Source organism: Pan paniscus, chromosome 9 (assembly GCF_029289425.2).
Source record: "Pan paniscus chromosome 9, NHGRI_mPanPan1-v2.0_pri, whole genome shotgun sequence".
In the NCBI taxonomy this organism is placed as follows: domain Eukaryota; kingdom Metazoa; phylum Chordata; class Mammalia; order Primates; family Hominidae; genus Pan; species Pan paniscus.
This window is the reverse complement of record NC_073258.2, coordinates 33,683,875-33,696,028: the sequence shown is the minus strand read 5'-3', so window position 1 is coordinate 33,696,028 and position 12,154 is coordinate 33,683,875. Positions and strand designations below refer to the sequence as shown.

General features: G+C 31.0%; 1 protein-coding gene across 8 annotated transcripts in view; it reads left to right on the top strand.

The window, feature by feature from the left end:
* Positions 1 to 12,154, top strand: part of IMMP1L (inner mitochondrial membrane peptidase subunit 1) — a 77,332-nt gene that overhangs the window by 23,950 nt on the left and 41,228 nt on the right. For 2 of the 8 annotated variants that reach the window (XM_034932337.3, XM_008955881.5), the window contains exon 3: positions 11,929 to 11,991. The exons of 4 other annotated variants lie outside the window; for them this stretch is intronic. The gene's annotated coding sequence lies outside the window, so the exon portion shown is untranslated. Of the gene's footprint in view, positions 1 to 7,944; positions 8,204 to 11,927; positions 11,992 to 12,154 lie in introns of those variants that run through there. 2 more of the 8 variants (XM_034932339.3, XM_063608145.1) reach the window with 2 other exon arrangements.

Genomic DNA, 12,154 nt, shown 5'->3' with positions numbered 1-12,154 from the left:
TTGTTAGGTAATTCTTGCTTTTTGTTGTCAGTGCCTTCTGTTTGACTCATATTTAAAATCAACGCATTTGCCTAACATTACGTATTACTTAGGTGAGAGCTTAAGTATGGTTCTGTCACATCTGCTGACTATAAGAGTAGAGAATGTGTGCTAGCATTTTAAAATTCATTTTGGTATCAGCAACTAGTCTAGCCACTTTGTTTTTACAGGATATTGAGATAACCTCAGACCGATTTCTGTCTGACCGACTGATTTCTGTCTAATATATATGCAACATAGGTTGCGTATCCTTATTTGGGGAATAAATATGATCATTTACATGTTTTCCAGCTAAACAGTTGTAGGCTTATTGAAAGTGATTTACTTAAGTATGACTTCAAATAGGAAGTCCAGTGGACTTGGTGTTTGTTTTCTAATTATTAAATATTTGATAGGATAGACATTGAAATAAAAATAATACATTAGATGATACTACCTGTTAAAAATGGCAGTTACAAAGGTTAAATCACCTTTGAAATTACGGCTTTAAAAAAATATAGAAGTAACACAGATTTGACTTCATGAAAACATTTAAGTGGTTTAGGAAAACATTCATTTAGAAGTGAAATGCATTTGACTTCGTATCCATTTATAAACTATTGAATGTGAATTTTTTAAAAAACTGGAATAGGGAGTATATTTGTTTTTGGAGCACAGGAGATATTAGAAAGATAAACAGTTGCTATCCCAGCACATTTAGGCATTAATATGCTGATTTACTGAGTTTATATGAGGTTTGTTTTTTAATTTGAAAATTTATTTGCTTTTAACCTTTCTAAGTCAACAAATTTTACATTTGCATCTGGGAAAAAAATAAGCCAAGAGCTTTATGTAGTTTATTGCAGTGAGCACATCGTTGGAAATTGCCTTATAAACAAAGTATTTTAGAGGCCCGGAGAGAGGAATAGCTTTTTTTCAGGATAAATCAGAGATGCATAGGTTGTGGAAGTGCAAAATGATGCAACTCCTGTGGAATGCAAATTGGCAATTTCTAGAAAAAGACCAATGCATTTACCTCATCTCAGTACCAATTTTGGGAATTTATTACAGAAATTCTTGTGTGTACTTACAAAATAACATATGTATAGGAGTTTTCATTGTAGCTTTGTGTGTGGTAGCAAAAGATTGGAAATTCCTTAGTGTCTATAGGCAACGTGTTCGTTAAATGAACTATGACAACTATACAATGAAATACTCTACAGCTGTTAAAAAAAGTGGATTTTTTTTTTCTATATGAACATTTGGAAAGTTTTTCACATACCATTGTTATTTGGAAAAAGCAGAATTCAAAACAATGTACAGTAAGGTACTTTTTGTGTAAATTGGGAGGGGAATAAAACCATATATTCATATTTGCTTATATTTACATAACAAAATCTGGAAGTTTATACAACATCTAAGTCTGTGGGGATGAAGAAGAAAACAGGGAAGATGGGACTTTTACTGTATATATCTTTTAGATTAGTTTTAACTTTTGAATATGTTAATATGTTAGTAGTTGAAAATAGTTTTATTTGTAAATCAAATGAGAGTGAAAGAAAGGGGTAAGCCTGCTATATTTACTATAAAATTAGCTATTTTTGTTCTATTTTCCCTAGAGCCTGACAGATAGTAAGCAGTGAATAAATAAATATTTGTTATACAAATTAAACAAACTATAATAATCTTTGGATGATCTTTCCTAGCTTATCTCTTAAAGCATCTTTTCAATATAAGAAAAAAAGTATTATAAATCATATTGATTCTAGTATGGAAACAAGGGAAATATTTAATTGGGAGATATGAGATGTATAGTTTATTATCAGATTATCATGAAGCTTTATTTAATGTGTATGGTATTGTTATTAAAGAGTAAATTATATTTTAATTTCATTGAAAAAAATGATAGTTTTCAAGGAATGCTATTACATTAAGTAATACACATTCATGATTAACAAACTAACGCTTATGAAATTTGGGAGGAAGAGTGAAAACGGCAATCATATATTCTGTATACTGCATTCTGTACCACTTTAGTTTCCCACATATAAAGGCAAATCTTAAGTCCGGAGACTATTTTAAAAGCTGTGTTATAATAGCAGTATCAGTTACTTCCAACACGAAGACTGGATATCTCTGAATACATGATTGGGATCAAGGGAAGATAATAGGGTGAATGTTATAAATGTCTTCCATTTATAAGCATCCAGGAAGTTAACTATGTAGTTGAAAATTTGGTTATTCAAATAGATACGGTAACAACCCTCAGTTTTCTCCCTTGGATTATATACATGTCAGTTCCTAAATTTCTTATGACAAGGATTTAGACTATCTTTATACATCTGTGTATTTTTATGTAAAAGTGCCTTCTTTAAAGAAAGCTACACATACAGGAAAGTGCACACTTTGTGAGTGGATAGCCTAATGAATTTTTTGCAAACCAAATACACGCATATAACCAGCACCCAGATAAAGTAAAAGAACATTGTCAGCACTCCAGAAGACACCTTCATGCACCCTTCCAGTCACTGTGCCCCCTCCCCCAACAAGGATAATCACTGCCTTGAATTTTAATAGCAGATTCATTTTTCTTGTTTTGTATTATATATAGAAAATTATACAGTATAATTTTTTTTGTGTCTGATTTCCTTTGTTCAACATAGTGTCTTAAGATTTATCTACATAGTTGTAGTTTGTTTTTATTGCTGCATGTAGTTGTGAATATATAACTATTATTTATCCATTCTACTGTTAGTGGACGTTTGTGTAGTTTCTATATAATGCTATTATGAACATTCTAATATGTATTTCTTGAGTTATGTATCTACACATTTCTTTTGGTGATATATCTGGGAGCAAAATTACTGGTCAGCAACATATATATGTTCAGCTTTAAGCAACAACGGCAAACAGTTTTCTAAAATGTTTGTATCAGGCTATATTTATAGTATGCGAGAGAGTTCTAGTTGCTCCACATGTTTCCAACACTCATTTTTTTTCCCCCTATCTTTTTCATTTTTCCAATTCTGGTGGGTACAAAGTAGTATACCGTAATGATTTTACTTTATATTTCCCCAATTAATGAAGTTGAGTACCTTTTCATATGTATATTGGCTGTTTGGTTATTTTCTTCTGTGAAGTTCCGGTTCACTTCTTTGGCCCACTTTTCTGTTAGCCTGTCATTTCCTTTGATTTGTGGGAGTTCTTTATATATTCAAAATATGAGTTCTTCATTGATGATGGGTATTGCAACTATTTCTTCTTCTATGAGGTTTGTCTTTTTACTCTCTTAATAGTGCTTTTAATGAACAGAAGTTTAAGTCTTTAAAGTAGTCTAGTTCATCATTTATGTTTAGTGCTTTTTAATTCTTGTTTAAGAAATATTTATCTACTTCAAGAATGTTTTATCTTCTTAGTTTTTCTTTAAAAGCATTTTTGCTTTACCTTTAGATTTAAAATTTCAGTCTGTATTTACATATTATGGAGTTTTGCAGTGCTTTTGGACTCAGTTTGTATCTGGAGACAGAAAAAATGAGGTGGACTTAGGCCGATGACCGTAATTATGTACTTTCTATAAAATACTCCCTTAAGAAAACAGTGTGTTTATTCATGTTCACCTTATATGCAGTTTTAATGTACTACTTTAGTTGTTTGTTAGTTTGCCTTTAAGGAGAGTCTACTAGAGTATTAAGGGAGGAATTTGGGGATGAAGAGATAAATGTTATGATTTTTAATATTTTAAGCAATAGTATTCATAAATACGTTTATTCATGAAATACACAATTTTGTATTCACAGACACAATCCCTGTTACTTCATTGGGCATCATCTTTAAAGCTTAGGATTTTAAATATACCTTTTTTTTTAAATTGAGGGAAAAATTAGGTTTTAACTTTTGTCACCAAATCAAAATAAAATGCTAGCTATTTGAAAATTATTTTTATAAACTTCTTTTAAATTTTAAGTAAGATTTCTTGTGCAAGTTATGAACATTTATGAGGTCTTCAATTATTCTTTTTATTGTTCAAAAATGCATTCAGTATATGTTCTGAGTATGGGCTATGATGTTGTAGAAAAGTGTTTTTGCATGCCCTGATATTTTAGTTTTTATCTTGTCCATAATGTATATTATTAACTTCATGATTATTATATTACTTAATTTTATATTTATATTTCCTAATGAAAGTAATTGCCTATTTAAAAGTGTTTTTTTGTCTCCCATTACAGTGCTGAAATTAAAGAAAGGTGATTGTAATAACTCTTCACTAAGCATTTAGATATTTTTCACTTGCCAATTGCATTTTTTAGTTTAAAGCATCAAATTAAGTATTATTTTATCCTGGCTTTTATTTTAATTCATGCATTTAAAAACTGAAATTCAGATAAGAGATAGTTTGAAAATAAATTCAGTATATTATTTATGAGTGGAGCAACACATTAGCATTGGGTTCACAATAGATCATATCGCTTTATTCCATCTTACAAGCTTAGCAGCACAAACAGAATAATCAACATATTATTTGGCTGTCATCTGCTGAACAGAAACCAGAGATCACAAGGAGGTTTTCCCTAGCTGTGGTGATGGCCTTTTTGTTCCAAGCCCCCATCTGGGAGGGCCATGGTGTGTTATCATATGGAACGCGGGGTTTTCTGTAATCTGCTTAGCTGCACTGCAGTTTGAATCTTCATTCCATGTTTGTGTAATTTATAATTTTAATGAGACCATGGCTCTTGTGGGCTTTGAAATATATTAAAAGCTCTTTTGTGCATATGCTTTTGTTCTTGCTTAATAGGCTCAGTGTATTTAAAACTGATGAATTTTTATTCATGAATTTGGATGTCTGGAGATTAACTCAGACTGAATATCATTGCACTCATCTATTGATGGTTAGAAAGTTTTTTTGTTATTATTTTGCTTTTGTGTGTGTGTATGTGTAATGTCTATGTGATACTTGTAACCAGAAAAGGAATAAACCTACATAATTGTGAAAGGCTAAAAATAAGTAGCATGACTAAGACATAAAAAATTGATTTAAATTTTATTCATCTTATTTATTGATACTCATATTTCAATTTCATCTTTAGCCTCAGTATTACAGATAGATATTATAAAGGAATGATTATGAAAAAGCGACTTTTAAAATGAGTTAGTACCTTAAGAACATGTTTATATTAAAATCATATTCCAGTGTGTGACAAAGATAGACTTTGTGTTTTAGTTGTGTAGTATCAGTTGTCTAGTCATTCTAAATGAATAATTACATTTCCTGAATTAAATTATTTTCAGTTTTACTTCTATAAACGCTTTTTATTAAAGGATTTTTTAAAAGAATTTCATTGATGATATGATCAAAAGACTAATAGAAAAGCAGCCTACTAATAATTTATAATGTTGACCTTTTTATTTTGTGAATATTCTGAAGTATACTAAATGTCTCAAATCTCTGTAGTTATTACTTAAATGTACTTTAAAAATTTGAATGTAACCAGTTACAATAACACCATAGAAAAAAGTTCATCCCTTTCTAGATCCAAACATGTTTTTTGAAGTTGCTATCTTTTGAGCTCAATGAGGGAGTAACACAGACCTCACTAGTCTTTTATGAAATTGCTCAAGAGACAATTTTTTTAAAAACCTGTATTTACTGGACTAAAGCATTTTGTAACTACATCACATCATTCTTTTTTTATACATCGATGGTCAGCAATTTGGCAGGTCTTCTTTCACCACCATCCTTAAACTGAAAATATGAAGTAGAAGCTAAAATGACAGGATTTTATACTTTCTTTACTAAGCTTATCTACCAGATTTGACACTGGAATGTTTGTTCTTCCATAATTAACCCTCTGCTTCAGTATTTTTATTAGTTGCACCATTTCATTTGGCTTAGGAACATAGGAAAATATAAGACCTGCTAAAGTGGTGCTTTCCATTAGAAACATAATATGAATCACATAATCAACTATAACCAAAATATTTTCAATACGTAATCAATATAAACATTAACAAAATACTTTCCCTCTTTTCTATTAAGTCTTCAAAGTCCAATGTATGTTTAATACTTATAGTACATCTCAATTTGGACTAGTCATCTTTTAAGTGGCCTCATAAGGCTAGTGGCCACCTTATTGAACAGTATAGTTCTAAAGTATTACACAGTTTTAACAAAATATCATAACAAAAATATGTACTTTTTACATTTCTGATTTTTCTAGTAATATCCTAGTCAAGGTAACCAAAGAATATTCATGTGCTATGTAGTTGAAATTACATAAAGTTTTTTATAGCACTGATACCATTGGTTTATATCTTTCTGTGTGATACATAAAATCCAATTGTGTCACCTGACTTTTGAGTACTTATCAGACATTGTACAGATATGTTTAAAGAGATTGTGATGATGAGGCGATAATGACTAATGTAATAAATGTGGAGTGTTCCTCAAAAATTGTAGGCAAATCAAACTTGTCAAGTAAGCCATATTGCAAGTATACTTAGGAGTTTAGTTTTACAAGAATTCCATCGCAAATCTTAGTACTTTTTTTTTTTATATAAAACTTACAACGTCTTCACATCCTTAGATTTATTCTGGACAGATGTTTGTGTAAATGTATATAAATCACTCTTTTCATATAAATTTGCTTAGATAAGCTGGTATAGCTGTTATGTCATGGGTGGAAGAAGCTGATTATAAAATATCATTTTCCTAATTTCTCTAGAATTCTATACATTTAAAATGTTCTGTACATATTTAAATGTGAGGAGAGATTTCTTCACTGATAACTATTTTAAAAACATATAGTTAAGAATTATAAAACCTTGAATTATAATTTATTTGACTTGATTCAAATATTTTAAAGTATAGTTATAAAATGATCAAGGAAATTTATATAAAATACTGTAGGCATACATATTTTATTTAAAATGGTCATACATAATTGACTTTGCACAAGTATGAGTTAGAGAAAACCATATTTATGAAATCTCTGAGTTTTTCACATTTTCTAAATTTCGAGGGCTATGACCTAATTTTATATAATATCATTTTTAGTTATTAGCCAATGCCTGCTGTATTCTTGGACTCACATTTTTATTGACTACTCCCTGTGACTCCTGCATTTAAAGTGTTGGCACAAAATGTTAAACTATTCTTTAAACAATACCTCTAGTTTCTTGGAGACGATAAATCCGTCCATTGATTTCCTAATTTTATTATGTACACAGTCAATTGTAATCCAAGATTACAGCAAACAAGATGTTAATTTCTAGACATAATCTATGTACATTTCAATTACAGAGCATGATTGTTATAGAAGCACAGAATAAAAAAGAATAACATTTGTGCTATCCTCACAGGAGCTGTCAATAAAAGATGTAATAGGGGATTTAGAAATCTGGAAATGGCCAACTAATTTATGTGAATCTATTTTATTTCAGCTAGAAAGACCAAGCTCTTTTTCGTCTGCACTGCATATTGCAGAGCACAGGCTGTCTATACAAAACCAGGCGGCTGCATATGGATAGTCCCTTGATATCATTCACTTGCTGTGTAATCTTATTATGCAAAGTTCTAATCTTCACCTAGAATGAATGCCTCTGGGTCAGAATATAGTCATATCAGGGTTTTTGAGGTCATGTTTTGTGATCCTTAGCTTATTCTTCTAAGTACGGCTGGGATTTAAAGGGTATTCCCCAGATACTAGCAGAGATAGACAGCAGAATCTGCTGCCTTTTTGGAAGACAAGACCAACATGAGGTCCCTGGTAGGATTAAACTTGATTTGTAGCTGTAGGATTTTTTAACAGATGTATTATTGGACAGGGAATAGGGGGCCACCAGCACAGCAAAACTGAATCACGACTGACATTCTCAGGGAGTTTGCTGCCAGCTAAAACAGCAGCTGCATGTGGATTTGACTTCTTTCAGGTGAAGCGACTTCCAGTCATTTGGAAAGGATGGGATGAAAAGGAACCTTGGTGATAATTTTGATGTCTGCAAGATTTAGTACCAGTGTAATGGGATTATCGGTAACACCTTCACTGCAGAAAAAGCCACCTGGCGCTATAACTGGCAGCAACTGAGAACTAATCCTTTCCCATCTCTTGGATGTCATTCATGAAGCTCAAAGCTATTTCTGCCCTGCTAACTGTGATTAATTTTATAAACAACAACAACAAAAAATCAGGTGATCAAGGCAAAGAATATGCTCTTTATTATTTATAATATGTAACCTTATTTTAAGCTATATGACTTAAAATTATGCAAGACATATACAAACTAAGCTATATGATGCAAAATTTATTAAGCTATTGAAATAGAAAAGTTGATCAATGATGTCTTGGTTTTTTTAATTGAATGGCAAATTATTTACTATTGGTAACAATTCATATTTCAGATCAAATATTAATTTAAATACTTTTATATTCTTTTGGCTATAGAGCCACTATGAAATTAATCAAAATGTCTAGCTGTAAGGAATTGAAATAATTTGTTTCGTCATATGTTTCACCTGTTTTTGACTGCTTCAGTTGCTACTGATGAAATGTTTTTGGTGAATAAAACATAATTTGAAATATATAGACACCTATATTTTTTGTAATGAAGGTAATGCTAGCTGAAACTGCTGATGAAAGGGCTTTTGGTGAAATATATGACTTTAATATATAAAAGTATAGAGTAAATAGGAATACTGAATGACTTATTTTTAAAAATCAGTGATTCTTAGTAACTTTTCCTTTAGATGGAGGTTTAGTTGTGTGCTTAAAAATCAGTGAGTTAGTCAATTGATTTTGTTAGCTTTTATTTCAACTAAAAACTTTATCAAGTACTTTGGCTAGCGGTGTTAATTATTTTAATATTTTTTTCGAACACGATCCAATATAAACTGAGAGAAAATGAAGTGAAATTATCCCATCAGTCACCCAAACAGTATGCAATGTAACTGCCAAGACTAGAAAAGATAATTAGTGTTGTCAGTGTTATGATCTTAGAGTACTTAATTTTAAAATATTTATTCATAGAACTTGGATTTTATCTCATAGCTTTTTTGTTTAGTAGCTGTATCTTTTAAAAAATAAATTATACAACCTCAGTCTAAATGTTTTTAAACTTTAACATTTTAACTAAATATAGGTGACTAAAGTATTTTCTTGAAATTATAAAAATAATTAAAATATAATCAATTTTATACTTGATGTACACCATTAATATACTACCACCTCTGTTTATGTGTAGTATCTTTTATTCTTTTCCATATAAAGTCTTTACTAGAAAAGTCAGCAAATATAATAAATTTATACAGAGTTCCCGGGTTTGGTTTAACTGGTTCCAAGCTATTGTATTTCAAATTGTATTTCCAAACTTTTACCACATTTTGAATGAATAAATGAGAAAGCTTGCCAATATTTCCAGTAAACTGCATTGTGTTACTTTTATAAAGGACGACTTTTGCCTTCTATTTGTATGTTTGCTGTTTGGAAAAATTTTTATTTTATTATGATGAAAAAAGCTATCCATGAAGTAAATAAATGGACTAAAATCTTTTTCTTACCCTCATAATAAAATTACTTATTTTAAATCTAAAATATTTGGTTTATGTGTAATTTCACATTATTTTGCCAGGTAGGCTATTATCTCAGCATAACTTTCTGTGGTAGCTTGTAGTATTATATATTTATTTTTAAAAGTAGTTTTGCATTCAAAACAGAATTTGTCTGGAAGCTTTTATTAAACCTGGTCAGTATTTACTTTTTTACTTTTTATTCAGGTATTTACTGAACAGCTCTTGAGAGTTAGTATTTTTTCCTTCTCCATTCTAGGGGTCACTCTTATTTGTTTAGAGATGGTTATTTTCTTTGGAACGTCTCAAATAAACTCATCTGAAGTAAATTCAACATAAAACATAAGATCTTCTCAATGGTATACATTCTTTTCATAAAAATACAGGTTATTTGAATTTTAATATCTGTTGATAACTTATAAGAAATTTGGCTTATCTTAAGCTAGATACTAATTTGCAGCACAGGCAACTCATGATGTCAGTAAGACTTAAGGGAATTATTTTTGGAGATAAGAGAGTGGGATATACGATGAAATGAGAAGAAATTTTTTAGAAAGAATGATAAGTCAGGTATAACAAAAGAATAGGATGGGGCTGGGCATGGTGGCACCCGTCCCTGGTCCCAGACACTTGGGAGGCTGTAGCGGGAGGATTCTTTGAGCCCAGGAGTTGGAGGCTGATCTCTCTAAAAGCCGTTCATGAACTGTGGCACAGTGAGGGTTAGCCTATGATAATGCTAAATGATATTTCTTTTTGAATTAATATTCTTCCACTGTTACTCATACAACTGCTATATTTTGAAATAGATCATTTAATAGTTGTATTATTGGTGAATGAATGTGGATGTTTTGGTATTTTACTTTTTGGAAGGTGATGCTTTGTTATATTAAAATGATCAACTGCTTATTCTTTATAAACATAAGGTGAGTTTCAATTTTGGTTGAAACTCAACATTATGTGAAAATGTAAAATTCAGAAAATACCAGTGGACTAATGAAATACATTGAAGTATTAGCATTATAATGTTTACTTGATGAAAATTTATAGAATTATCCCAAAGTTAACATTCACTTTAAAGATAATGAATGGGTAAATTTTGTCAAGTCTCTGAAAATATTGAGTATGCGTCGGTGGTCTTAAAGGACAGGACAAAGTCCTTTACTGGACTTCCTTCCTGGGAGCTTATTAAAACTATAGAATCTGCAGCCGGGTTCCCAGAGATTCTCTTTCATTAGCTCTGTGATGTAGGATGAGAATCATAGGAATCGCAGGGAGCCTGGGAATTTGGATTTTTAGTTTTTAATTTTGGTTGATATTAGGTTTTCATGTTATTTTGATGCTGCAGTCAAATTTGAAGCAGTATTCACTGCTTTAAACTTTAAAGTAATGGCAGTTATTTCCTCTGCTAATGAAACAAAATAAACAGGTTTGGTGTTTTTTTCTAATTCTTTTTGAGACAGGGTCTTGCTTTGTTGCCCAGGCTGGAGTGCAGTGGTAAGATCATGGCCCACCTCAGCCTTAACCTCCTGGGCTCAAGTAATCCTCCCAAGTAGCTGGGACTACAGGTGTGTACCTCATGCCCAGCTAATTTTTTAATTCAAAATAAACAGATTTTAATAAAATCTTCATAGATTATGGGAGTATGAGTGCCTTGAGTTTGCAGTTTTAGAAAATAAAAATCTCTATACAAATCTTACAGTAGATTTAACACTTATGGATTTGAACAATTCATGAGCAGCCCTGAAGGTGATTTTGAAATGGCAGGAATTTGAATTACTTTGATGGAGACTCTGCTGTTTGAGAGTGAATTATTTAGCTATTGAGCAGAGTATACTACTCAGCATAATGAGTCTTTGTTGTTCTCTACTTGTCACAATAACTTCTACCTAGGATCTTAAGTGGACATATATCTCTCAGTTACTTTTTATGCATCATTCTGTGGGGAAAATGGATTTTGTGTAAGTATTCTTGACTTTGAACATCTCCAAGGTCTCAGAAATGTCAAAATCTACTATTTTTTCTTGCCCAAATGAAGGTAAATGTGGCAAAACTATGATGTAATTTGTTTTCTCCTTCCCTATCTAACTTGTTTCTGCTCACCCTTTCTTAATGTGAACACTTCTTTAAATGCTAATTTATTCTCAAACTCTGTTCCTCTATCGGAACAAAAATACATTAATGACATTAAATCATTTCTGTGATTGCTTATACTTTAGAATGAATGAATTTATGTAAACCAATGGTCTTAACATTTGACATATATATACAAACATAATGTATTTACATACTTGTATAATGTGTATATATGTATTTTTCCTATTTCTGAAACGAAATGCTTTCTCTTTTCAAAGGAATTTCAGACCTGAACAATCAGGTGGACAACTTCTTGTGACTTTGGGTATTCTGAAATTACTGTAAGTCTACTTCAGTGATTGGATCCAAATCAGAATCTTAGAATTGGATGCCTATGCCCAGAAATTTCTAAAGATGGAGGAATCTCTAATTTCTTTTCAGCTTCTAAGGTTCACTCTGCTCAATCTTTTTAGCTGGTTTTAACATCAGTCCTACCTCTATCTT